We start from the raw sequence: 26,550 nt of genomic DNA, 5'->3' as shown, positions 1-26,550 counted from the left end.
ACTCTTCTGCTATTCTTAGAAGCACTTGGGCAAAGATGTTCAACCAAGGATTATGTAGGAGGATATATTTAACAAATTAACCCAAGTTCCTGGGTGGAATATTCCTAGTCCCCTTAAAGCCCCCACACTCCCATTACTCTTCGTAATACAGTATTAAGGAAATGAAAGGGCAAGTCACGGGCTGGGGTTGTGGCTCAGTGACAGAGTGCTCACCTAGCATGTAGGGGGCCCTGGGTTCGATCTTTAGCACTACATAAAGCTAAATAAATAAAGGTTTTGTGTCCATCTACAACTAAAAAACAATAAAAAAAAAGATAGGGAAAAGAGGACTTGTAAACAGTATATATTTTAAATGACTTGTATGTAAGATATACAAAGAACTCTAGTCACTCAATCATAAGACAAACCATTTTCTAAAACAGAAAAAGACTGAAATTAACAAACAACCAAAGAATTATATGAAAGGCAAATAAGCCCAGGAATAGATATTTAAATTAACATCTTTAGTTATTACTAGGGAAATATAAATAAAAAACACATTCCTATCAATTAGAATGGCTAGAACCCATAGCAGGGAGGATGGTGAACAACTGGATCTCTCAAACATTCCTAATTGCAATGTCAGAGTACAGCCACTTCAAAAAACGAAGGTTTGGCAGTGACCCAGCAAGTGCTCACCTAGGTATGTACCCAAGAAAATATATGCCCACATAGATTCTTGTATGCAAGTGTTTGGACCAATTTTGTATGCAGCATTCTAAAACCAGAAATAACCTAAATGTCAATTAGTCCACAAGTAGATAAACAAATATGGTATATTCCATATCACAGAATTCCATTCAGTAATGAAAAGGAATAAACTACTGATACATATAGCAAAATGGATGGTACTTATAAACATTAAACAAGTGAAAGAAGACCTACTTACTATATAATTCAATTTATATAAAAACCTAGAAAGGCAAGTCAGAAAGCAGATCAGTGGTGACCAGGGTTCATAGGAGCTAAACTGCAGAGGGGCATATGAGAGAACTTTTGGAAGTGATGGAAATGTTCTATATTTTGACTATGGTGCTAGTCATGTGACTAAACATTTATTAAAACAGATCTAATTGTACTCTTAAAATGACTACATTTTACATCAAGTAAATTCTACCTCTAGAAGCTTTTGTTTTTATAACAGCTTCTCAAATATATGTCCTAAAAAACATTTAAAATGACTCAATATCACAAATTTGTAATATGTGCAATAGTCTAAATAGAATTTTATGAAAAAGCTGCTTGGATTCTCATCAAACCAACATGTTAGAAAACAAAATTTTTAAAGTTTGAAAGAAAATCAAAATTTATTCATATGTACTATTTTAAACGATTTTTTGGTATTAGCATTTTATAGGAAATAGAACATTTTCCAATTCATTGAAGTAGGCATTAACTTAACCATAGGCATTGCATTACAATTTTATAATATTTTTTCCCTTTCCTGGCTAATGCATAATACAATTTCCTAATTAAGGGACAACCTGACATTTAAAAATTTAACTAAGAGCAACCTGACATTTAAAAATTTTAACCATCCTAATTTCTTTCAGGATCACAAATAATAATTTACCATAAACACTGCTTTCTAGAGAGGAAAAAGGTTCAATCAACAAACTTTCTGAAAGTTGCCAGTAATTCAGTTAAAATTGACAAAGAATATGGGGCTAAGTTGTGGTTCAGTGGTAGAGTGCTTGTCTAGCACATGTGAGGCACTGGGTTCAATCCTCAGCACCACATATAAACAAACAAACAAACAAACAAGCAAACAAATAAAATAAAGGTATTGTGTCCACCTACAACTAAAAATATTTTTAAAAATTTACAAAGAATAAAAACAACAAGAAAAGTAAGAGACATGTGCCTTGAAATTGATATTTTAGAAGCCAATATCTCTGATTTATTATTAGATTACCACATTAGAAGCAGGGCTCTGTGCTTATCAAACAAGTCACACACACACACACACACACACACACACACACACCCTGGTACACTTCAAAACCTTCTATAAATTCAGAGCAAATATTACAAGAACAATGGGCCATTTAATCCGATCAGTAGTTCAGAATTGGATGGCACTATTTTTTTTTTTTTTTTTGCTTTTAATTAATATGGTGATGCAGAAACTCATAGCACGTTTGGGAACTGGTTAAACATATGCACTGCAACCTTCCTTGTCAAATATTCCCTCCAGCACCACTCCAAACACAACAATCCTTTCACAGGCCACAGCAACTCAACAGCAACACTGCTTAACACTGCTTATCAGCTGTGTACATGGGTGTGTGTGACAGCTTATGCCGAAGATATCTATGTGCAGCTTCTACTAATTTCTGCACAGTGGTACCAAAGAGGCTGGGCTGGGTGGTGACCACTCCTCTCTCTCTTGTATCTCCCCATTCCAAACCAGGGAAGGGTCAGCTTAGCCCTTTATATAAGCTTATTGCTGCACTGATTTGTACTCTGATGTGTGCAGATTTTAAAAATTCTAAACTGTTCAACTAGTCATAAGACATAACCAAAAAGTAATCTCATTTAATCCCCCCCCTTTTTTGTAGCACAGAATTTAATTTTCCCAAATAAATTCTTTACTATAGATCTATAAGGCAAATAAGTCAAACTGAACTTGGATGTCTGTGCCTTTCATTTCACACATTCATCTAATCCTTCTGACTGCTGAAGGTGTTCTGGTTTGCTGTTCTCCTTCCCCCAGAAACTCATTTGAGCTTAATTGAACAGGCACACATTTTGGTAAAAGTATTTAATTTCTTTTTCTTCAATCTGGAAATGGAAGCTAGTGGGTGTCTTCAGTAAGGTCCTGACCAAAAGTCCTTAGCCAAAAGCAGGTCTTTAGTATCACACAGAGATCCTACCTATTCACTTACTTCCTTCTGTGCCCATCAGCCTAGATTTCAGTATTTCATGCCTTTGTTTTTCTCTCAAACCTGCTATACTTCCTCATTACACCCCAACTTCACATTATTTTTCTGAGAAAGTAAATCATAAGAAATTTCCACAAGCTCTTACCACCCTATCTCACCCTTTGCTACTATGTCAGTTCATAGATTCTGCCTTTTCTTTATATGGATGATCAGCCCACACTCCTACTTAGGCCAAACTCTCCACTCATGTGCTCTCTCTGCTCCCCTCATTGAGATCAATCCTTCCTGACTTGCCCAGCAACACGTTATGTCTTCTGTCATTCCCTCTTGACTCACATCTCCTTCCATCAATCACCCTCTTTGGTGCTCCTGATACAGCTATACTTCTTGAGCTGCATGTACTCACCATTTTCAATCCTCTCCCATTACGCTCTTGGACCTCTGCCAATTAAGTTTAAGCCCTCACCACCCCATGCAAGCTGTTCTCATTGGTGACCTTCGTTTGGTTACATGAAGGTAATCCAAGGACTCTCTCCCCTCTTGACTTCCTGGCCATGTGACTCTCTTCAGGCCACTCTAAAGTGTCTTTGTAGATTGCTTGGTTTCCTGATCTCTAAATATTGGAGAGCCTGTGGGCTTGGATCTTATTCTTCTCCATCCAGTCTCATTCCCTGGTTGATGTCTTCCAGTCTTACAGCATTATCTTCTTTTATTTCTACTAAGAAAGTAAGCACAAAAAGGTAGACATTTTTGTCTATTTTATTCACTAGTATATTCATAGTGCTTCTTCAGTGAGCTCAGTAAATAAATTTATTGAATAAACTGAATAAGCAGTAAAGGGGAAACTGAGCTTTGGAGAGAGCCTAAGAACAGAGCCTCTTCTAACTAACAGCCAGCAGTAGAAAGGTACACAATGAGAGGCTGTGGTTGAAGAACAATTATGATTAATGATCCTCCAGACCATAGCAGAGAAGGCGGCCAGGAAAGTGTGCTTCTGCTGCCTGTGAGCATCAGACACTCCTTGTTAAGCCTCAGACACTCTGCAGTTCTGCCACTCCCTGTCTGAGCAATCACTGCTATATTACTGCTAAAGTGCTGGTATTCTCACAAGCTGTCAGGCCACCTGAGATGAGAAAGTTTCAGATGATATACTGCAAAGTCAAGGTCACATGTGTATGGTGTAAACAACAGGTCATGGGATAACTTAGAACATCAGGATTATCTACAGGACACCACAGGCAGAGAGCTAGGGACCTAGTGAATGTGAAGAAACTTGGGCTGACTTGGTCTGCGCTTCCAGACGTGACTCCAGGGCACCTTCATTCTCTAGGTCTGTATCCCACAAGCACGGTCTCTACCATACTACGGTCTTCAAACAGAATAGCACTCACAAGGCAGAGGAAAGCTCTGGAGAGAGGGAAAAGCCAGTAGCTCTTGGGACCGCTAAGGGGTTCAGCTAGAAATGGGGCCTCAGAAAGTGCTGGAGCTGGAGTGCATCTTTCCCTCCCATGGTGCTCTAACTCACCCTGGGCTGAGGGGTGTGCTCTCTACCTTCTCCCACACATACACACTCTCTCTCTCACACTTGCTCCTCCCTGGTATTTCCTAAAACCATAGTTAACTTATAATTAGGACAAATCATTTGTTTCCTTCACAATGGGCTTTCTTTCTTGAAATCACATAAAAGGATGGTATTTTCAGGATTTATGGCTATAGTAAATTAGAGTATACGCTTTGGCTTTATGTGATTAATTCATATAGCTTTCACCCCATTCACACACAGACAGTAATGCAAACTTTCTCATAGACTTATAATGGTAAGAAGGAAGAACTAAAAGGATGAAGAACAAAAATAAGAAAACTGCACAAAATGGTCAGAAGAAAAAAGCCTAAGTGTAAGAGCAGGTGAAGAGACCAGACTTTAAAAAGTAAGGCAAGCATGCTGGGGGAAAGATGATTGAGATAAAAGTAAAAAAGATACTAACCAATTAAACTCAATATTTATTATCTATTAATGCTCAGCATTGAAAAATAAAAGCGGAAGGATAGAAAGGATGGGGAAGCAACAATGCTTAAGTCTTAAGTAGTTAAAACAAAACTAAAAATTCTGCACCAAGTTATATCCATGTCCACGGGACCCTTAATTCAGAATGTTTATGATTTGCCTGTTCCAAATAACAATGAACTTGTAGTAATAGAAAAGGCACATTATATGTGTTGAACCAACTAGCTGGAATGAAAATTGATTCCCAAACCCAAGAAACACAAGAACCTACTAACTCTAGGCTCCAGCATTTTAATATACATCAGAATCAGTGTGTTGTTTTCAATGCCAGCCTGTTTCAGTACTTGTGATACTTTTCAATTAGCAGAGTGATACAGACCTAGGCTTGTATGACTACACAAACTACAAGGTCTTAAATAGCAGAGAGACCCGTGAATATAAAAATGATCCTAATATTCCCAATCCTGTGGTGTTAAAATAATTTCTAACAAAATTTGATACATAAGTGGATAAATCATATTAAATTAAATCAGCCTGTATTTGGAAAGTTATCTTAATCAGAAAGAGATTTAATGAAAAGCCTTAGCTTAGATGAATACTCTAATTATTACAGGCTAATATTTGTCCACAAGAAGAGAAGAGAATTTGTTTCAGGATTAGTCAGAGATCAGGAGAAGCCAGAGGCACCAATTCAATAATGGAATGCCTAATCAACTGATAATGAAATCTTAATTATAATATATTGCTTTGCCCTCCATATGATTGATTTAGCACACTGCTTTTCACACAGTTCATTAAGGAAACCTAAATAAAAGCAATTATTAAAAATAAAGGGAAGAAAACAGAATTGGTAAATTAAATCTTTTAAAAAAATGTGGAGAAAGTCTAATGTAATAAAAAGTCTAATGATCAGAAAAAGTCTTGCTGCAGAAGGTATGGCTATTCAAACTGTATATTTTCTGTACTCCTGGCTGCCCTTACATGCTTAAAATTATTCCAAGAAGGCATGCATTTATCTAATCAAAAGTACTGATGAGAACTTAATATTAAGTGCTGCCTAAATCATGGTTATGATGACAACTGCGGGTCCTAGGCTAAATACAGCTAACTGTGGGAGATTCAGATGTGGAAGCAATCCTTTCCTGTTGCAAGTTTATAATATAGTTGAAATACAAGACATAAACATGTGAAAAATTAAATAAGAGCAAAGGAAATGAATAAAAGTTAACACAAAAATTTAAGAGAAGTGAGTGTAAAAGAATATGAGCACTTCGAGTTCAGAGGAGGACAAGATTTTTGTGAGCAGGGATGCCTCAACATTCCTGCAAGCATGAAGATGATTCTGGCATAATTATGGCATAACTAGTTCCTTGAGATTTAGAAGAAACTGGGCCTTCAATATGGGAAATACATGCTAAAGTATCAAATGGTTATGGAAAAACAAACAACAGGTGTCTCTTAAAGAAAAGAAGCTGGGTGCAGTGGCCCAGGCCTGTAATCCCAGACGCTCCAGAGGCTGAAACAGGAGGATCCCAAGTTCAAAGCCAGCCTCAGCAACAGTGAAGCACTAAGCAACGCAGTGAGACCCTGTCTCTCAATAACATACAAAATAGGGCTGGGGATCTGGCTCAGTGTTGAGTGCCCCTGAGTTGAATCCCTGGCGCACGGCCCCCCAAAGAAAGAATAAAGACAGAAAAGAGTTCAAAGCCAGACCCACAGACATACAGAATTTAATAACACATCAATGAAGAATAACAGATTGTTTAGTACACAGTGTTGGGAGAAAAATAAAATAAAATATTCACCAATCAACGGAAAAAACTTCAGATTAATAAAAAAATATATTTATATAATTAAAAGAAAGTAGAAACCAAGTATCAGGGAAGGCTTTCTTTAAAAAAAGAACTTAAAAACTTCAAAAGCATAAGTTCTAAGGCAAAAAGTTATTAAAATGATTAAGAATTTCTGTTCAATGAATATGTAATAAAACAACATATTTATGAAGTCTAAAACTGAATAAGGGATTAATTAGTATCTCTAACATAAGAACCACTTAATGCAAATCAGCAGTCACATAGTGTTGTGGTTTGGATAGGAGTTGTCTCCTAAAACCTCTTGTGTTAATTCAGGGATATTCAGAGGTGAAATCATTAGATTATGAGAGCTATAACTTAATCAGGTGGTAACTTAGGTAGGTGGGGAGTGGCTGAAGGAGGAGGGCCACTGGGGGCATTTCATTTTACCCAGGGGGCGCGCGCACCCGCGCGTGCTCTCTCTTTCTCTCTCTCTCTCTCAGAGGAAACTCAGAAAATAACAGGAACATGAAAATCCTTTGTAATCAGACAAAAGAAAATTAAAACAACAAATTATTCAACTGGCAAGGAGTAGAAATTGGCAAGAATTTCTACGAGTAAGTGAGAGGGTACTGGTATCAGACTGGGACTTTAGAGGGAAACTGTCATTCTGTAGTACAATATTGAGTTAGCTGAATAAAGATAACCCCATCTTATCACCCAGTAATACACTCCTGGGCAGTGTCCTAAAAAAATTTCTCATATAGGCAAATAAAAAGGCACTGATAAGGATATGTACTATAATGCTTTTGTGATGGTGGTACCTGAGGCTTCCTGGATGTTTCTCTTTAGGAACGCAAATAATGGGACATGAAAGGGACACATCACAGCAGTTAGAAGCCAGGGATTAGTTGTATGCATGATAACACAAATATTATCTTTTTTTTTTTTTTTGGTACTAGGAATTGACTTTAGGGGCACTCAACCACTGAGCCACACCCCAAGCCCTATTTTTATATTTTACTTAGAGATAGGGTCTCAATGAGTTGCCCAGCACCTTGCCATTGCTGAGGCTGGCTTTGAACTCATGATTCTCCTGCCTCAGCCTCCTGAGCAGCTGGGATTATAGGTGTGCACCTCCACATCTGGCTAATGTATCTTAAAAGCAAAATGCTAACTGAAAAAGCAAGAAACATAATGTGATGTAACAATTTTACTTGTATAAATTTTAAAAATATAAATATAAGGCAAAACAAAACTTTTATAGGAACACAAAGAAGCAAAAAGATACATATTAAATATATGAGAATGATTACCTATGGAAGGAAGAAGAAATAAAGTAGAGGGGAAAAAACAGAATAAGGAAAAAACAATTAAAAAAAAAAAAAAGAGGGAGAGAAACCTTGTCCTAGGGCAATGATAATGTCCTGCAAACTGAGGAGCATGATTAACTCAATCCTCTGAATCTGAGGTCTTTGTTAAGTAATTAAAAGTATCTGTCAATAATTAATGGACACCAGATATACATCATGTCCTTTTAAATAATAGCCTCCCTCCACCCCATCCTAATCTTTAATCTTTAAATTAGATTCCCTATCTCCTAATAGCATATTTTGGAGGCAAGGAGAATAGTTAAAAGTTTTTGAAGTAGGATTTAAATGTCAACTACCCACTGACAAAGAACACTGTAATTTAAATACATATCATGGGATAAAGTGGGAGGAGAGGATGGTTTGTCTTGGCCAGTAAAACTGAGCTGGAGTACTACAAATTCTGAGCAGGAGGTTATTTAGAACTCTTTGGTTTTTATGTGCTTTGCTTTAGTTTTGGGTTGTAGGTCAAATGACAGCCATCAACTATTTTTAACACAGGAGTGCCTGTGCTGTGACCTCAGCTCCCCTTGTTTCTCACATATGAACCTATTATTTTATCCCAAAGTCACCTAGACTCTAAGGTTTGATGATATGATACCTAGTGGCATCTTTCTGTAAATTCCAGTTATTTTATGTGGACATCCTTATGGCATTTACCATTTTTCTAGTTTATTATCAAACTATTTCTTGGATTAGACTATATACTCCTAAAGAGCAGGCTGCACGGTTTCTCATCTGTGTGTTCTTTGAACTTATTACTTATACAAATACCTGTTAGAGGAATGATTCCTCTGTATTATAAAGACTAAGAAAAAAGAAGAAACACAGTAAAGCCAAAGAGTATGTTGGGCACCTTCTTGTATTCTTTTATACAATATTCACAGTAGTGCTATGAAGCCAGTCTTAAGACTCGAGACTCAGCTTGAATAATTTGTCCACAAGCTATAGTTGTCAGTGAAAAGGTGTCAGTTTCGACCTAAACCCATCTGATTATAAATGACTGGGGTTGGGGTCAAGAATTTAATAAAGGAACAAAGTTCAGAATTTCTAATTTTTAATTTGAACTGGTGGTGAGACAGATTAAATGATCTTTTTGATGAAATTTTGTGTTAGCTGAATAAAAAGACTAAATTTAGAAACTAGGCTTCCTGTCTCCTGCCTTTGTTGGCTCTTTTCACAACAAAAAAGAACTGAAATGAAGGCCCTAAAATTGTGTTTTGGTGTTTTCAATAAATACAACTTTTAAAAGTTAAAACCCTAGAAATATACAATTGGTCTTCACATTATCTTTTAAGAAAATTCTCTCAAAATGTTAGGTTTGGCAGCAAAAAAGTTTTAGATAACTTAAGTATCTAGATTTTTAAAAAACATTTTAAATTTTTTATTCTAACTTGCTATAATGCATTATAATTCTTATTGATTTTATTATACTGCAAATCTAAGTGGAATTCTTTCCATTTCTGAAATATATTACAAATTCAATTAATCAACATTTACCCACAGCAGAAGAAACACGCTATTCTAAATGAGAATGAATTCAATGAAAAAGGACTGGGCATTACCTTGTGGTTCCGAATTAGAAAAGTTTTCTATGACTCTTTTAGGTATGATTATTATTTAATTCTACTTGAAAGAATTATGGGATATGAATTTTTAAATGATTTCTTCACTGATCTGTAATAAGTGAGAAATGATATTATCTATCAAATTCCTAGGGGTATTAGGTTATCTTTCATTCCAGTGAAAAGACATTGCTTGGATTAAATTTGCCACTTAATATAAATAAACTTACTTTTAGTTAAATATCTGTTATACTCAGCCTGAGTGAGAACACTAATGGCTTATTGTAAGTGAGCAGGATGACATATAAACTTGTGATCCACTTATCTCTTTCTATAGTGCATGGTGTTCTGTTTACCCACCATTCTCATGAAAATCTATCAGTTATTCTTGGGGCAACATCTCCTTTCTCTATACAGAAAGAGAAACACTCTATAGTTCATTTACAGTGGGCTCAGCTAGAGTACCAGCATGACTTCAAGTCTTTTTGACTTGACTCTCTTCACATCTCTACAGTTGCAGTCTTTGACTTTCTTAACCATGGTGTGTGTGTGTGTGTGTGTGTGTGTGTGTGTGTGTGTGTGTGGTGGGAGGATACATCCCACACTGAGGCAATTAGAAAAAACAACTTTATAACAAAACTACATTCAACAAGACTCACATTGAAACACTAGATTGCATTTAAAACAAAGGCTACACTTCAATTTTGGTGTACCTAGAAAAAACAGCTCAGTCATTCTAAGCTATTTGTTTCATGTACTACAGTGCCATAGGTGATTTAGATGCTCATTGGGGTGGGGATGATCCTGATTTATACTTCAAGGTCAAAGCCAGTTTCATACAAAGTGTCTTTTGCTCCAGGAGTCCCTACAAAGAGGTCATTTTTGATCCTCTTAGTGTTTAGAATGGTTGAAAAGAAGTCAGAGAACCAGCTCCAGACCTCTAAGAATACAACTAAATGAAAACTAATATTTGAAACTGCCAATAGTTCTTAGAGGCCTTTGGAATTCATCATTGAATCACACAGAATTAGAAAGCTTTTAATCTCATTTGTTAAATTGCTTTTTAAAACTCACCAGTTCATTCATTTTACTGGATTGTAAGGTACCTCAAGAGTGACATCTGAGAATTATAATACCTTTGTATGCCATACAGCACTTAGTTCAATGCTGGCTTACTATAGATATTCACTAAGTATCTGCTGAATGAGTGAGTAGATACCTGTCCTAAATGGCTTGATGAAGATATCTTGACCTTAGAAGTATCAATAAGAAAAAATATGTCTTAAAACAGTGACTCTAATCTTGGTATTCATGACTTATGTCCCAGTCACCTGGGACAATCAGTAGTAATGGTATTAAATTAGCCAGACAATTACATATTTCCTTTCTTTTTGTATTGGGAATAAAAGTCCAGTTGTACTTAATTCTCAGTCACATACCTGAGGAAAGAGCTACAGCATCCACATAATCAGGAAACAGAGTGGGATGATATGTGTTAAACTCTTTTTTTTTGCAGGCCATTTATAGCCAACAAGCAGCTAACAGTCCCGAGGCAGTAATCTGGCCCATCTGTCATCATGAGCATGGAATAATTTTAGGGTCTTCTGGAATTATATTCATTTTAGTAATTTCAAATAATTTAGAAATTCTTGACCAAATTAATCCCCATCCCCCATGCCAAAGGAAAAGCAACATCAATGGTGGCTGTGGTAGAAATTGAGGGTACCTGACTGAGGGCTACTTGTGATTACACTGGGTCACTATTAATGGGAAGAGATTCCTGTGGAAATCCTTGGGCAGAGAAAAACCAAATTTGCCTAGAATGAGATTTTGGCATTCATAAAAATGAGATTAACTATTATATTTTCTACATTTAATCTTTGTGAACCACTTCCAGAACACCTCTAACTTGAAAATACTGTAAGAGTGGTGGCACTATTGAAGAGAAATGGAGAAGCCTGTGAGGAAGTGTGGAGTCTGGTATTACACATATTCTGTTTGAAATGATAGACAAAACCTAAAATATCACTCATCCAACTCACTTATTTAAAACAGAGGTCAGACCTCAGGAGACAGTCTAGTCAGAAGCATGCCTCTGAGAATTCCGAGCAAGCATGTCATAGTATGGTAGTATGCCCTAAGGAAGAGACAAAGGGAGAGGAGAAGAGCCAGAAGCAGAGGATGGAACTTTGGGGCATAATTTTTACATAGGAGACTAGAAAAATAAAGGAAGCCAGTCAAGGAGGCATAAAATGAGAAAACAGTTAAAAAGAACATCAGCATATGGAAAGATACTGGCAAATGCGTTAAAAGTAAAGCCCAAGTATTCAGGCATGCTAGAACGTTTTTATCTGGGTTTTCTGGAGTCAACCATTCTGATCCCCTTGGGAGCACAAACTGGGACAACCTTTGTTTCTAAAAGAAGAGCAATCGCTTCTTGGTTGCCTCTTGATTAAACTTTCTTTGGGGGAAAAACAGTCAGAACTCAAGATTTTGGAGAGTAAAAATGCAAACCTGGTATTTAAGTTACTGATCAACACACAAAGGCAATTTAGAGGCCCTCACATGACATAAGAGATTTTGCTTCTTCATTCCTCTAGCCAACATACACTTCACTAACTGATGACTGCACCTTCTTCTTTACAGGTGCTGCTGCTTCACAGCTGCAGGGAGAAGGGATGTAAATTTCACTCTTGGACATGGGAATTATGTCACTGATGAGGCACACAGTGTTGAGAACTTTTAAATTAATTTTGCTAGGCTAAAGTTGCCTAACATGTTTAAATAGATATTTGAACTTTGAAATATTAGATATTTGAACTTTTAAAATATTAAACCAATTCCTAAGAATATCAATATGGGGTGAAAAATTTGGAGAGTAAAAATACAACAGGCAAATTGGTCTGCTTTAGAATAAATCTGCATATAGTGTCTTGCAGTGATACATTTTACAAAGGGAATTAGAGCTGTGAAATTAACATTTTAATGAAGCAGACAGACTACTGCAACAAGATTACTCACTGATTGCAGCTTCCAGGTGGCCTAATGACATGAAAATGAAGTTTATACCTTCAGCTAGTCTAAACTAGGGCTGTTTGGAGATTATGGTTGAATTTGAATTAGAAAATACTGCTGTGTGCAAACATGGTTAAGCTAGAAAGGAGTCTTTGCAAACCTTGGCACTGTAAATGCTTCATTTAAAATATGCAAGACAATACACATTCATACTTTTGCTCTGACTTTCCCCTGAAGCACTACACTAAAACCCATGGGAAGTCACTGCATTTTGGGAAACATTAAAATGGCTTTATCAGAATGATTTCTCTTAATTGTTACAGGTTCATGGAATTTAAGAATTAAAAGGGAACTTTTAGGTCATTTGGTGCAACCTCCCACTAGATGCCTAGAGGTGTCTTTTTCATTGCTGGTAGCTCTGATTTGTAGAAATGCTCTCATTACCTAGAAAATTGGAGGCTGAAATCTGTCCCCCTGGGACGCCTAGTCTTCAAAATTTTTTCCTCTGAAAGCAAATAGTGTGATACTAATTTCTGTGCATAACAGTAAATCAAACATGCAATGCAGTGTCAGCTAAATATAGCCCATGGGCCAATTCCACCTGTGTTTGTAGAGCTTGTGAACTAAGAATGGTTTTCATATTTCTTAAGTGACTGAAAAAAAATAAAAACAATAATTTTGTGATACTGAAATTCAAGTTCCTCTTTCCACAAGCAAAAATTTTATTGAGACACTGACCTACTCATCCATTTGCAAGACAACATTGTTAAATAATGCTCATACGGCTTGCATAGCCTGTAGTCTTTACTAAACTATTGAAAAAGTTTGCCAGCCCAATTCAAAGAAAACTGTCAAATCTTCTCTTTTTTCCTAAGTTACAGTTCTAAAGAGCACAGAAAAGATTTCCAGACTACCGAATGTACTCCCATCTGCCCTTGTCCCTTCCAAGTTGCTCAAGCACGGAGAGGGATTTGAGTGGTTATACTGTGGAAGTCCAGAAATAACAAACATCACTTCTACTCTATGGCCAGAGGCAGTGGGTGAGTAACTAGGCACATGTGCTTCTATGTCCCTAGGAAGGAGCAAAGAATCATCCTTTGTGGCCCCCCAAAAATTACAACTTAATTCTTGCTAAGGTCAACATTTGGTGTTTGTTCACAGTGAAACTGAGTAGTAGCATTACCTTTCTTTCTTCTCCTACTAATCATTTTCCCTGGAGTTAGTAATTACCTCATTTTTCTCTTTGCGAAATTTTCTAGAGAACTGCCACTTGTTCATCCTCAAACTCTCTGCTTAGAAGTAAGAATTTCCTTTCCATTTATTCAAACACATCAGCTAATCTATCAGTTTCACCTTGGACATCTCCTTGAAAGCCTACTCAGCCCAAGACTGTGACCTGAACTATGATGCACCAGGCTGGCTGCATGGCTGTTATCCTGAGTCTTCCTCACCACAGCCATTCTGGAGATTATCTTCCTGTGCTGTTTTCCTTGTTTCCTCAATCATTTATCTTTTTGTTTGTTTGTTTGTTTATTTCTTGTTAGAATACATCCTTTAGTAGCTACCTGAGAAAGGTGTAAGGGAAGTAAATTTGATTTGTTCTTGAAAAGGTGAAAAATGCCTATTCTGTCCAAAAACTTGTTTGAGAATTTGAGCAAGTTTACAATTCTTAGTTAAAGCCCACTTTTCTTAAAAAAAAAAAAAAAAAAAAAAAAATTGAAGGGCTTGCTCTACTCTTTCTACAGCATTGTCTTGGACAACATGATGCTATTCTAATTTTTTATCTTTTGAGTGTTAATTATTTCTCCCCTGTAGGAGTTTTAAGGGTCTTTGTTTTGTTGCTGGTATTTTGAAGTTTAACAGTAGTTTTAAAGTTAGAACTTTCTCTTTAATTGTATTATGCCTCTATCTGGAAACTCAACTTTTTTGTTGTTTTCTTTTTAATTTTCTGATCATTTCTTTTACAATTTCTTTGGTAAGTTATTCCCTGTGTAAAAGGCTTCAACATGCAAAAAACAACTTTCTGAGATTTTTCCACTGTGCCAAGTACTGTTTCTTATATAAGGTTCTCATTATTTTGCGTAATATATCAATGCTAAGTTTCATATGTGTATTTATTTCATTGAAGCAGCACAATAAGCATGCTAGGTGAAGTTTTACTGTTAGTACTTACCAATGAACTGTTAAATAACTGCTCCAAGTCACACAGCACATGCCATGGAATTAGGATTCTAGCTCAATTCTTTCAATTCTAAAGTTCATGCTGTAAATTATTAGGTTTTACTGGTACAAAGAAAGCTCTACAATCCCATTCCTAATCTTATCTTTCTCTAAACTTTTATATACTTAATTTAAAAACAAGAGATGAGAAACCAGGGTTGATTTCATACTGAAATAGCATGAGTGCAAAAGCACCACTAAAGGATCAATGTGCTGTCAAAGAACTGCCCAAGTAGTTGAGCATGACGCTTAAGCTTTCCACCACCAGCATCACTCCTTTATTTCACAGAACAAAAATAAAAGCTGATTCTGAATGTACAACATATATAGAAAGGGGGATAATAAAATAAAATAAAGACATTAGAGAGAAACAATTGACTAATCAGTTTGTGAAAAGCTCTTAAAAGAAATGACACAGTTTTGGACAAGGACAGCATCTACAGATGCCATTCCTAAGGCTGGTGCGTCCAGGTAGAAATCTAAGATGGCCAATGAACAGCAGGACCTCAGTCAATGACTGAAAGGGTAGGTGGTGGATGGCCCCTCTGAAAAGCACCTCACCTCTTAGCCAGTTTACCAAGACAGTCTTCATGAAAGAATTTTTCAAGATTCTCTTTAGCTAAGTTGAAATACTTTGGAACTGGCAGACAAATGCAGAAGGAAATGAACTGTTAACTTCTGAGGAACATGCATTTTCCAAGTTGCTGGTAAGATCTAGGTAAGGCGCACAATAGTAAAATGTACCTGTGGTTTTAAAAGCTCAGCAATCTACTCTGCTGCATAGTTAGATAGAAACATAAGCTTTCTCAAACACTTATCTGAGGTAGGCATGGTGGCGCATGCCTGGAATCCTAGCGGTTCAGGAGGCTAAGGCAGGAGGATTGAGAGTTCTAAGCTAGCCTCAGCAATTTAGCAAGTCCCTAAGCAACTTAATGAGGCTCTGTCTCAAAATAAAATAAAAAAAAATGCTGGCGATGTGGCTCAGGGGTTAACGACCTCTGGGTTCAATCCCTGGTACAAAAACAAACAAACAAAAAATCCAAAAAACACAATCCACACTTATCTGCCCATAATTTGCCACTGTTGAGAGCCCCACAGGTATTCCATTTTAGTTTATTTGATTAAATCTAACTGCTATAGCCCACCACCTAAAGTCCCTTTGAGAAAAAAACTTGGGGAAAATCAACCATCCAAGTCTTCTACTAGCAAGTGGAGTTTCTCAACTGCCCTTCCCCACCTTACTTATATTCAACTGGAGGTTGGTCCCAAATCTGACTTATTTTAGACTTTGCTCTATTCCTTTTTTTCTCAATTTTGAAACTTACATGGTGTAAGAACCATTTTACATTTATATAATAGGCCTGTCCGTTATACTATTTATAGTGAACTTATATACATATTTATATCAATTTGTTGTTATGTCTCTGGAACTATATTTAAAAAAAAAAAAACACAAAACCTTGCCAAATAACTTTAATGCTTTGATGTACATGTATTATTTCCTACATCTGTTAACCTTGAGATCTGAGGCTTGCATTGCTAACTGTGATAAAGGAGTCTGTGCTAAACTAGTCATATTCATGTGAACACTAAATATATTTGTTTTGGGGAAGTTAACTGGCCCACATGGGATTAAACCCACAATCTTGGTGTTATTGGTCCTTAACCAAAACAAATAATACACTGAAGGAAAGTTAGCGTTCTGCTTTGGTTGTTTTACCACTTCAATAATTATGTTCACTGACAGAGCAACTTAGTGTTGAAAAATTGCCCAGAAATATTACAACAGCTCTTGGCATGTAGCAAAAATAGTTGAAAAATGATAATATACCATATTCAAACTTAGTATCCCAAAATTCAGGCTCTCTATTGGAAAATTATGCAGACCTATTATTTGAAACCCATGGTATAAATATCACCATGATATAAATAAACTCTTCTAACATATTATTTTTAAATGTACCCATTAAGTTCAGCAAAAGCTCAAAGTGGCCAGACTTTGAAGGATACTGGTTAAGGATAAAATAGGAAAGAATGAGTGAGAATAGCATTGCAAGCCAGGGCAAATGTTCCAGCTGGGAATGTACATAATGTGTCCAGGAGGCACTGAGAATCCAAGCTTAAGGAGAATGGAGATAAGGTAGAAACATCTTTGTAGCTCAAGTTTAGAGCTTGGAAGATAACTATACTCAAGACAGTGATCTGAACAAATGACTAAAGCCTAAGAGAAGGAAACTTATGGGTCTACTTAAAAAATCAAGAAAAGGAAAGGCCTAAGAGGAAGAAAAGAAATGGAAAACCAGACGAGGAAAATGGTCAGGAGGGCTGCTGTACACTGTAATAACATCATGGAGTAGTCTCTAGAAAGAAAGAGATAAGGGAACAGAGTTCCAGGATTTAAAAAAAAAAAAAAATGGGTGTGTACCAGACAACACAGTGAAAACAGACTCCCTTTAAGTTTCAGGGGACAAAGGATACATACTCAGTAACTTATTCACAAAAAGGCTCCGATTAAAATTAATCTTTAAAGAACATATCAGAAAACCAGCCCAATTGGAGGGGACAGCCTTTAGAATCAGGAATTTATGGGGGAAAAATATTTTACAATTTTTTTTATGCTTGATTGAAATATTTACTTAAGGATTGTATAACAATTTTCTAATTTGGCATAAATTCTGTAGACACTTTCAGAAACATTCAATAAAATCTGCTTCATTGCTTTGCCTAGAGAAGTATTAATTATTCAGTGTTTCATTTCAATTAACATGGAATTCCTGAGAGAAAAGCAGCAAGAAAATGAAGATCACAATTTTATACCCTGTGCTGAGAAATAAAACACCTTTCCATGTAATGGTTAATTCAAGAGTAGTAACTGTCCATTTTGGTGTAAATGCCCTAGAACTTTGGTTCTGGAAATGTGTGTTTATTCACATGTGCAAGTTATATTAAAGAAATCTTAATCAAATAAGGCTAAATGAAACAGCAATATACCTTGATACAAATAAAGAAAATAAGTCAATAAAGGCATTATCACAATAAAAGCTCTAATTAGGGGTCACATTCAACTTATCAATTATCTTAAAGGAACAGATATGTGATAAAAGTCAGGAGTAAAATGCTTAGGGCAGATTCCAGGTGGTGAGTGGGAGGGTGTTCACTGTAAACTTTAAATTTTGCTGTATGTTTGAAATTTTTCATAGCAAAATGTTGAAAAAAAAATGAATGAATATATAGGACTCTTTGAGTACAGAGAAAACATTCTAGCATAAAAAATTTACAAAACTTATTTTTCTCTTTGTTATTAGAATAACATACAAATACCCCAGCAGCTCAAAAAAATAAACAAAAATAAATAAACAAAATAAATTTAAAAGTCAAATAGCAACATAGTTATAATGAAAATAAAACAGGCCCAAATGACATCTCTAAGTTTTGAGGCTCTATAAACAAAATTGTGAAACTATAAAAACTTTAAATTTATATTTCTTATGTATTGTTTTTTTGAAAATGTATGGGTAGGGTAAAATTAATTGAGAAGTAATGAAATGACAAAAATTCTAGAACTAGAATTTTAAAGGTTCTGATGAAACCTGTTAGGACATGATCTTCTAAAACAATGTCACAACAAATGTTTTCTGCACTGTGAAAAAATCACAGTGACACATAGAAAGCCAAGTGTGGCAGGGATTTCCTAGTGGCACTGCTTATGCCTCAGGCAAGAGAAAGTGGAGAAAGCCAGCACAATTTAACTACAGAGATCTGAATATGTGTATCACCGCCTAATCCACTGATTAAAAGCCCAACGCAAATACTATATTAGGTAAGAGGAATGAATTACATTTCCTTGAAATTTGCTTCTCGTAAAATTTTCTAATTCCCCAACTGAACAGATGCTTGGATCAATGCCACATAAAATTTAAGAATAAGCCATTTTGTCAGTATCTTAGTCCATTTGGGCTGCTGTAACAAATTACCATTGACTTGGTGACTTATAAACAATACAAATTTATTTCTCAATTTCTCAGTTTTTGGAGGCTGGAAGTTTGAGGTCAGGATGCCAGCATGTTGGGTTCTGGTGAGGACCCTCTTCCTGTTCACATGGCAGAAGACTGGAGGCTCTCTCTGGAACCTCTATTATAAGGGCACTAATCACACTAATAAGGGCTCTGCCTTCAAATCCTGATCATTATTCACAAGCCCCACCTCCTAAACCTATCATCACACTGGGAATTAGGTTATCAATTCATGTTCTGGAAGGGAACCACAAACAGATGACAGCAGTCATATTTTTCAAAAATTTCATATGGAGTTTGCAGATAAACATTAAGATTTAAGTAATATGTTCAAATTCTTGATTAGCTGGCTAGGGATAGTTTTAAAAAGTAAAGTCAGGTTCTAATTAATTCATTCTGCTGACAGTTAAATGAACAAATTTTTTTCTCAAAGTGTGACTTTCTTTGAAAAACAAAGTAAAAGCAATCATCTTTCATTTGTTTCAGTAAGTATTCTTTTAGTAGTGTTAGTATTCTATTGAGAGTTTTTATGAGTGTGCCTTTTCCCCCACATCCGGGCCAACACTTTTTGTGGTTTGTATTCTTAATAGCTGGCATTCTGACTGGAGTGAGATGAAATCTTAGAGTAGTTTTGGTTTGCATTTCTTTAATAGTTAGAGATGTTAAACATTTTTTCATATATTTGTTGATTGATTGTATATTACCTTCTGAGAAGTGTCTGTTCAGTTCCTTGGCCCATTTATTGATTGGGTTATTATGGGACTGCAAAATGGTGCAGCCAATAATGGAAAGCAGTATGGAGATTCCTTGGAAAACTTGGAATGGAACCACCATTTGACCCAGCTATCCCACTCCTCAGTCTATACCCCAAAGACTTAAAAACAGCATATACAGGGACACTGCCACAACCATGTTTATAGCAGCACAATTCAAAATAGCCATTTTGTCAGTACCTTAGTCCATTTGGGCTGCTGTTACAAATTACCATTTGGAACCAACCTAGATGCCTGTCAGTAGAAGAATGAATAAAGAAAATGTGGTATATATACACAATGGAATATTACTCAGCAATAAAATAGAATACCATCATGACATTTGCAGGTAAATAGATGGAGTTAGAGAATATAATGCTAAGTGAAGTTAGCCAATCGCAAAAAAACAGATGCCAAATGTTTTCTCTGATATAAGGAGGCTGATTCATAGTAGGGTTGGGAGGGGGAGCATGGGAAGATTAGGCGAACTCTAGATAGGCCAAAGGGGAAGGGAAGGGGGCAAGGATGTAAAAAAGATGGTGGAACGAGATGGACATCATTACCCTAAGTACATGTATGAAGACACGAATGGTGTGAACAGACTTTGGATACAACCAGACATATGAAAAATTGTGCTCTATATGTGTAATATGAATTGTAATGCATTCTGCTCTCATATATAACAAATTAGAATAAAAAAATAAAACTAAAAAAATAATAACAAAGCAATCAAAAAAAAAGAGTTTTTATGGTTGATTAAGTTCATTTTGTCTTATTTTGTCTATTTAGAAAACTGGAAGTAGCACTGGGGATCTACTGTTTGTTAACTCACATGACCTAAAAGAATTTAAGTAGTCAGAAAGGTAGATAAAGGTAGATAAAGAGATGATGGACAGGCAGGTAGACTGATATGCAATTAAATATAATACTAATGAAAATATACAAAATATATTTCACCTCTATGAATTGTTTTATCTTGTCCAACTTTCTTATATAAAACCAACTCCATTTGTATATAAATGGTAAAATATGCTTTTGTTTTCAAATAACAAATAGGTCTACCAGACAAAACTTATGAGAAATGTAGAATGTCATACTAAAATATTTGATTCTGCTATATAGAATGATAGAAAGGCCAAATCAAGCAACAATGAAACAAAACTCAGCATAAATAGTAAGCCTTTTTTCCCTAATGATATTCAAACTATCTCATTATTTAGTCTCATCTCACAAAAACTGGATTTTCAACTATTGAGAACACTTTTAAAAAATACCAGCCTTAAGAGATACATTTATGAGAATCCTTACAGAGAAAATTAATCATTAGTCAATGCTTTATTATAAATATTGAATATTGGTTTTGAAGAGCTCTATAGAACCCATGATTCCTAGGTCAGAGTGCACTAATATCACAAAAAAAAAACTGGATTGGATTTTAAATTTTGAAAGTCCTAACTACGATAATTGTACAGCACTTAACAGTGGCATAGGGAATTGAAGAGCTCTTCACCTGGGTTAATTGGGATAGAAGAACTATTTTGCAACCACACTTTTTCAAGAAGGCATTTTATGTTGTTTCAAGGTCAGTTTGTTAAAGCAAAGTGCTAGCAGCAGGTTGGTAAATAATAGATCCTATTGAACCTTTTCATAAATAGGTGACTTTTATTATTTTTTGCAAGCAATGTATTAACTGAATATATTTAAACTGATGCTACTCTGATGTACATAATAGATTAAATAATATTCCAGCAATTAAATCACAGTTACTTTACTAAGCAAGCTCCTTCTTCATAAATGAAATAATGATACATTTCAGTCCAATTCTAAAAACAACAAAGTTCATTTCAAGTTGAGAAAGTTATATTAACAGCGCTTTACAATACATGAATCTAACTATCAAGTTAGGAAAGAGAAATAATGCTTCCTTATCAAATTGATTTTTAATATTTCTTTCTACATCCAAGTTTGAGTTCATTTCTTTGATGCTCCATTACTGTCATACTAAAGGAAGTGTTGGAATACAGGAAAGAGACTGGAGGGAACAAAAGTACATAGTATCTATTTATTCATATTTGTGGACTGCTTAGTAGGTACTAAGACCTGTGTTAGGAGCAGGGATCACAAAGATAAACAATAACTCTCATGTCATTAGCAGTCTTGTAGGAAACACAAGTATATAAATAAATATAGCACTGTGTGATAAGGACAATGATGTAAAAACTATAGAGGATACAGGGACATTCAAAGGAAGAAATGAAAAACTATGGTGGAGGGGGATTGATGCAAGGAACTTTCTAAGAAGAGCAGCAGCCAGGTCCAGTTTCCAAGTGCACAGGTATTCAAGGCAAAGAAAGTCGAAATAGTGTGGTGTGTTATTAATTGCTCATGTCTGTCTGTCCTAGTAGCCTGTGGGCTCTATGTTACTAGGTAAGATAGGTTCATCAACTTTTGTATTTTCAAGGCTTTACACAGCAGGTGCTTGAAAAAACTTTGGATAGGATTGATTATGTCCTTTATCAGTTTCTGTAACATTCCAAATATAACATATGAATATAAAACAGTTTTTAACACTTACAGACAAAGATAACCTACAGTTTAAAAATTAAGGAAATATACAATTTTATTTAATGTCATAAAAATAGCTCCAAAAGCCCTCTTTAATTTGTTTGCCTTAAAGGGTACAACATAGATTCTACTTTGTAAGGTCAAAACTAAACTCAAAGCTCAGCAGTTGAAAGCTGTATTAGAACAGATAATTAGTAAAAATTATGATGTATTTAGTAATGACTATGACATGGCCCAGTACTGAGCTAAGCTCTTCACACAGGTGTCATTTATTCCTGACAAAAATCCTGTGAGGCAGGTGTCTTCATTTTATAGATATGATAGGTACAGTTTAGCAAGGTGATCATCACACTCTAGTTTGAAAAGTAACAATATTTTTTTCTTCAAAAGCTGTAACATTTACACTTCCAAGTTCAGTTATATGAACTGTTTTCACAATGCCCTAAACTGTGAAAGTAGCATTCATTTATCAACTGAAGGTCAAATGTAAAGCAAATGATCTCAGTTATCATATTTTACTTCTATGTTGAAGAACTGAAAAGAAAGGACATTTTTTAGAACATTAAAAAAATCGCTTCTCGGCCTTTTGGCTAAGATCATGTGTAGAACATTAAAAACATCTAGCAATTTTGATGTTACAAACATAGTGTGTTTCATTGGTGATATTTATACAAGAAGGCATATCAGCCTTGGTTGGGCACTCCCTTCCTGTTTTTTAGTGCTTACTGTTTTTCTTGTTTTAATATGACATTTGACACCTTTGAATCTTGTTTTATCCGTGTAAAATGAAACTGATCTGACTCTTCCGCATGCATGCTCAAGTATCCAAGTTTTCTATGTATATTTAATATATTTCCATGTCACTACCTGCTAGTAGATATTTAGTTCCTGAAACAACTTCTGAGTTTCAAGCAGTGAAACATAAGATGATCTGTTCTAATGTCAAGTTTCCATTCCCAAGTAAATATGTAATGTGCTTATTCATTCCCTCCTCCATATAAAGCCTTGCCTCATTACTCCCAGAATATATGTCAGGCTTACTTTCAAATAAAATTAAGTAATAAATAGGCTTACTGCCTGTTGGTAGGGAATATAAAATCTTTTATTCTTTCTAATTCATTTGTCACCTCCTAGAAATCAAACGATTTCCTTGCCACCTATAAGTTGTTCTAACTAAGAAACAACAAAGCAACTACCCTGTTTCAAGTCTAGAAAGAAAACTATTAAAACCTCTAGTTAAAAGTATTTTAAGGTCAATGATTAAAGTTCAAAGTAAATGGCCAGCAAAAAAATATTTTAAGTGATATTTAAAGCCACATCTTCTTCACCCACAAATGTTCTGGAATTGCTAGTTTATTTGGATAAAGTCTTATGCAAAGGGTTCCAGAACTCTATAGACACAGCAGGTTCCAAAAATCTCTAGATCAAGTCTAAGAGTAGAATGATTATGTAATGTACCAGAAACACTACAACTAAGGCACATGTCCCTGAACTTGCTTTGTGCATGAAGGGTCTTAGACATCACCTTTCTTTCAAAACAAAAGCATCCCATAAAGGACAACATAAGTGAAATACAGAAGACAAAAACAATTTGAATCACCTCTTAGATACTGGGTTTTGTTACAAGGGATGCTTTTCAACCATGAGATGAATGGCAAAAAAGAATCCTGCCTGTTATTAAATGTTTGTCAATGACTTTAAATGGGACACAAAAGCTTTAAGAGCAATAGCAGACTGAAAGGGAATCACAAAATTCCTGGGTAAAGGTTCATCCCTCATAGTGGGGTATGGTAATATGCTTTGAATAATGAAGATAAAATAGACACAATCACAAATAAAAGCTATCTGTTTATACACACATTTCTTTGTTTTAAAAGGAGACACCCAGTGTACTACAGAAATTCAAACCACTCCAATAATACTAGGGTTTAAAGAACACACACCTCATCAAGTTGCAGTTTAGAATGAGATGAGCAGAAGACAACATCTTAATCAGCTGTCTGTCTAATTTAAATCCCCAGTAGATAAGTGTTCCTTTAGACAATGACCACAATGCACTGTCCCGTTTTTCATCAACATGGCCCCCTTCAGTCATTCTGCTGGCTTAAAGGAACACACTCTGGTTGTAACCCCATAGTCAATTCCTGCAGCTGAATGTAAATAAAACCAAGTTCAGCATCCACATCTGATTCAGGGCACTTACAATGCATACCAGAGAAACTGCTTTGATTGTGTTACACATACCAAATCCCTAGAGATGATATTTTGTTCTCAATAAAATAAATGTGCAACAGTATTTCAACTGAAAAGACATCATATTTTTAAAAGTATTACTGAAGCCCACTGCCATGAAAGAGCTATGGCAGAGGAAGTCCAAAATGAATCTAACTGGCTTAATATCTGAACTGCTGAAGAGTTAGCCAAATGACCAATTTGCAGCATTTATAAAATATATTGTTTACCAAAATTCTATCAAGTTTATAGCAGTTCTTATTGGAAATATTAAAAAAAAAAAAAACTTCTGAAAACTTCTGCAGTTTTACTTCACTGGATTTCAATGGGTCCTTTATTAACTTGCTATTGCTGGACAAAAGTGAGATAGAGAGAAAAGAGATGGCTAAGTAAGCAGAGAACCTCAGGTCTCAAGAATCCTGAAGTCCTGCCTCCCAACAGCTCTAAGAATATCTGCAATCTGAATTCTTATCTACTCTCCTCACTCCTATTAGATGTATGGAACAAGCCTCAGAAGAGAATGTTTGAAGGCCCTGACACAGGAGTATAAACTGGTATTAAAAAAAATAAAGAGGCGGGGGGGTATAAGGTACTTTCCTTGGAGGAGAAGGCCTGAGTCCTAGAGAGGGAGAAGATTCTAACTGAAAGCTGAATGACTGCTTACCATGAGGAACTTGGACTTGATCCTCAGGGATTGGCAAACTTCCACCAGAAGGCCAGAGCCCATGAGACAGTAATACTTGTAAATTATTGGTGAACACCTGAAGAGAAGACTGAGGTTCAGTTAGGCTACGGTAAGATATGATGTTTTGGTAGTAGTAAGATAATTTTGCCTGTCTCTTTAGACTAGAAGGCTAGAGTATTTGGAACAGCCAAAACAACATAAAGACTGGACAACTATCTTTTAATTATTGATCATGGATAAAAACCAAATTGTTATACTTCTAATGAACTCCAATTATTTTTATCTAAAGGAAGAGCTATTCTTTAAAAAAAAAAAAGGTTTACTATAGAACTGGAAAAGAGAGTCCTAAAGTTCATTTGGATGAATGAAAAACCAGAATAGCCAAAACAATTCTAAACCAAAAAAACAATGCTGGAGGTCACAATGCCTGAGTTCAAATTATACTAGAGAGAGGTAGTAACAGAAATTGCAATGTACTGGCATAAAGACAAACACATAGACTAATGGTATAGAATAGAAGATAGAGACAAACCCATGCATCTACGGTCACCGGATCATTTACCAAAGTGCCAAAAACATACATTGGAGAAGACATAGCTTAATTAACAAATCGTGCTGGGAAAACTGGGTACTCACATGTATAAGAATGAAACTATATCCTTATCTCTCATTCTACATTAAAAATCAACTCAAAATGGAATCAAAGACATAGGAATTAGACCAGAAACTATGCAACTCCTAGAAGAAAATGTAGGGTCAACACTCCACCACATAGGCACAGGCAATGACTTTCTCAATTGGACTCTGAAAGCTCAGGAAATAAGTTATAAATGGGATGACATCAAAACAAAAAACTTCTACACAGCAAAGGAAACAATTAATGTAAAGAGAGAGCCTACAGAATAAAAGAAAATCTTTGCTAGATAGTCCTCTGGCAGAAGACTAATATCCAGTACATATAGGAAACTAAAAAAACATAACATCAAAAAACAACTCAATGGTACAATGGCAAATGAATGAAACAGACACTTTTCTATAGAAGTACAAATAACAGTCAATAAATACATGAAAAAATATTCAACATCTTTGGTAGTTAGGGAAATGTAAACCAAAACTACACTGAGATTTCATCTCATTCCAGTTAGAATGGCAACAATCGAGAATACAAAGAATAAAGAACACTGGAGAGAGTGTGGAGAAAAAGGAAGACTTTTCCACTACTGGTGGAACTGACGATTTGTACAGCTACTATGAAAATCAGTACAATTATGCATAGACAATAAGCTACAAAAGATTATAGCAAGAAAGCCAGGGAACCTTCCAGGATACTGTCAGGTATGATCACATGCAATTAAGCTGTGCATTATACAATGCAGTAATATTCTTTAACCTTCTTTAAGAGTCTGACATC

General features: G+C 35.6%; 1 protein-coding gene, 1 long non-coding RNA gene and 1 other non-coding gene across 8 annotated transcripts in view; 2 read left to right on the top strand and 1 right to left on the bottom strand.

Moving 5' to 3' along the window:
- The window catches only part of Lclat1 (lysocardiolipin acyltransferase 1), a 178,945-nt gene that overhangs the window by 18,237 nt on the left and 134,158 nt on the right, over nt 1-26,550 (bottom strand). The gene's annotated exons all lie outside the window — the stretch shown is intronic.
- Nucleotides 1-26,550, top strand: part of LOC114091111 (uncharacterized) — a 91,750-nt gene that overhangs the window by 15,492 nt on the left and 49,708 nt on the right. Inside the window, exon 2 of the long non-coding RNA XR_003582457.2 lies at nt 13,548-13,712. This is a non-coding gene — a long non-coding RNA (uncharacterized lncRNA). The remainder of the gene's footprint in view (nt 1-13,547; nt 13,713-26,550) is intronic.
- LOC114091158 (U2 spliceosomal RNA) lies at nt 22,793-22,978 on the top strand. The gene has a single exon (XR_003582461.1). It is a non-coding gene; the product is annotated as a U2 spliceosomal RNA (small nuclear RNA).

Source organism: Marmota flaviventris, chromosome 14 (genome assembly GCF_047511675.1).
Source record: "Marmota flaviventris isolate mMarFla1 chromosome 14, mMarFla1.hap1, whole genome shotgun sequence".
NCBI classification, from domain to species: domain Eukaryota; kingdom Metazoa; phylum Chordata; class Mammalia; order Rodentia; family Sciuridae; genus Marmota; species Marmota flaviventris.
Note: the sequence above shows the minus strand (reverse complement) of the source record. Positions and strands in the feature narration are given on the sequence as shown.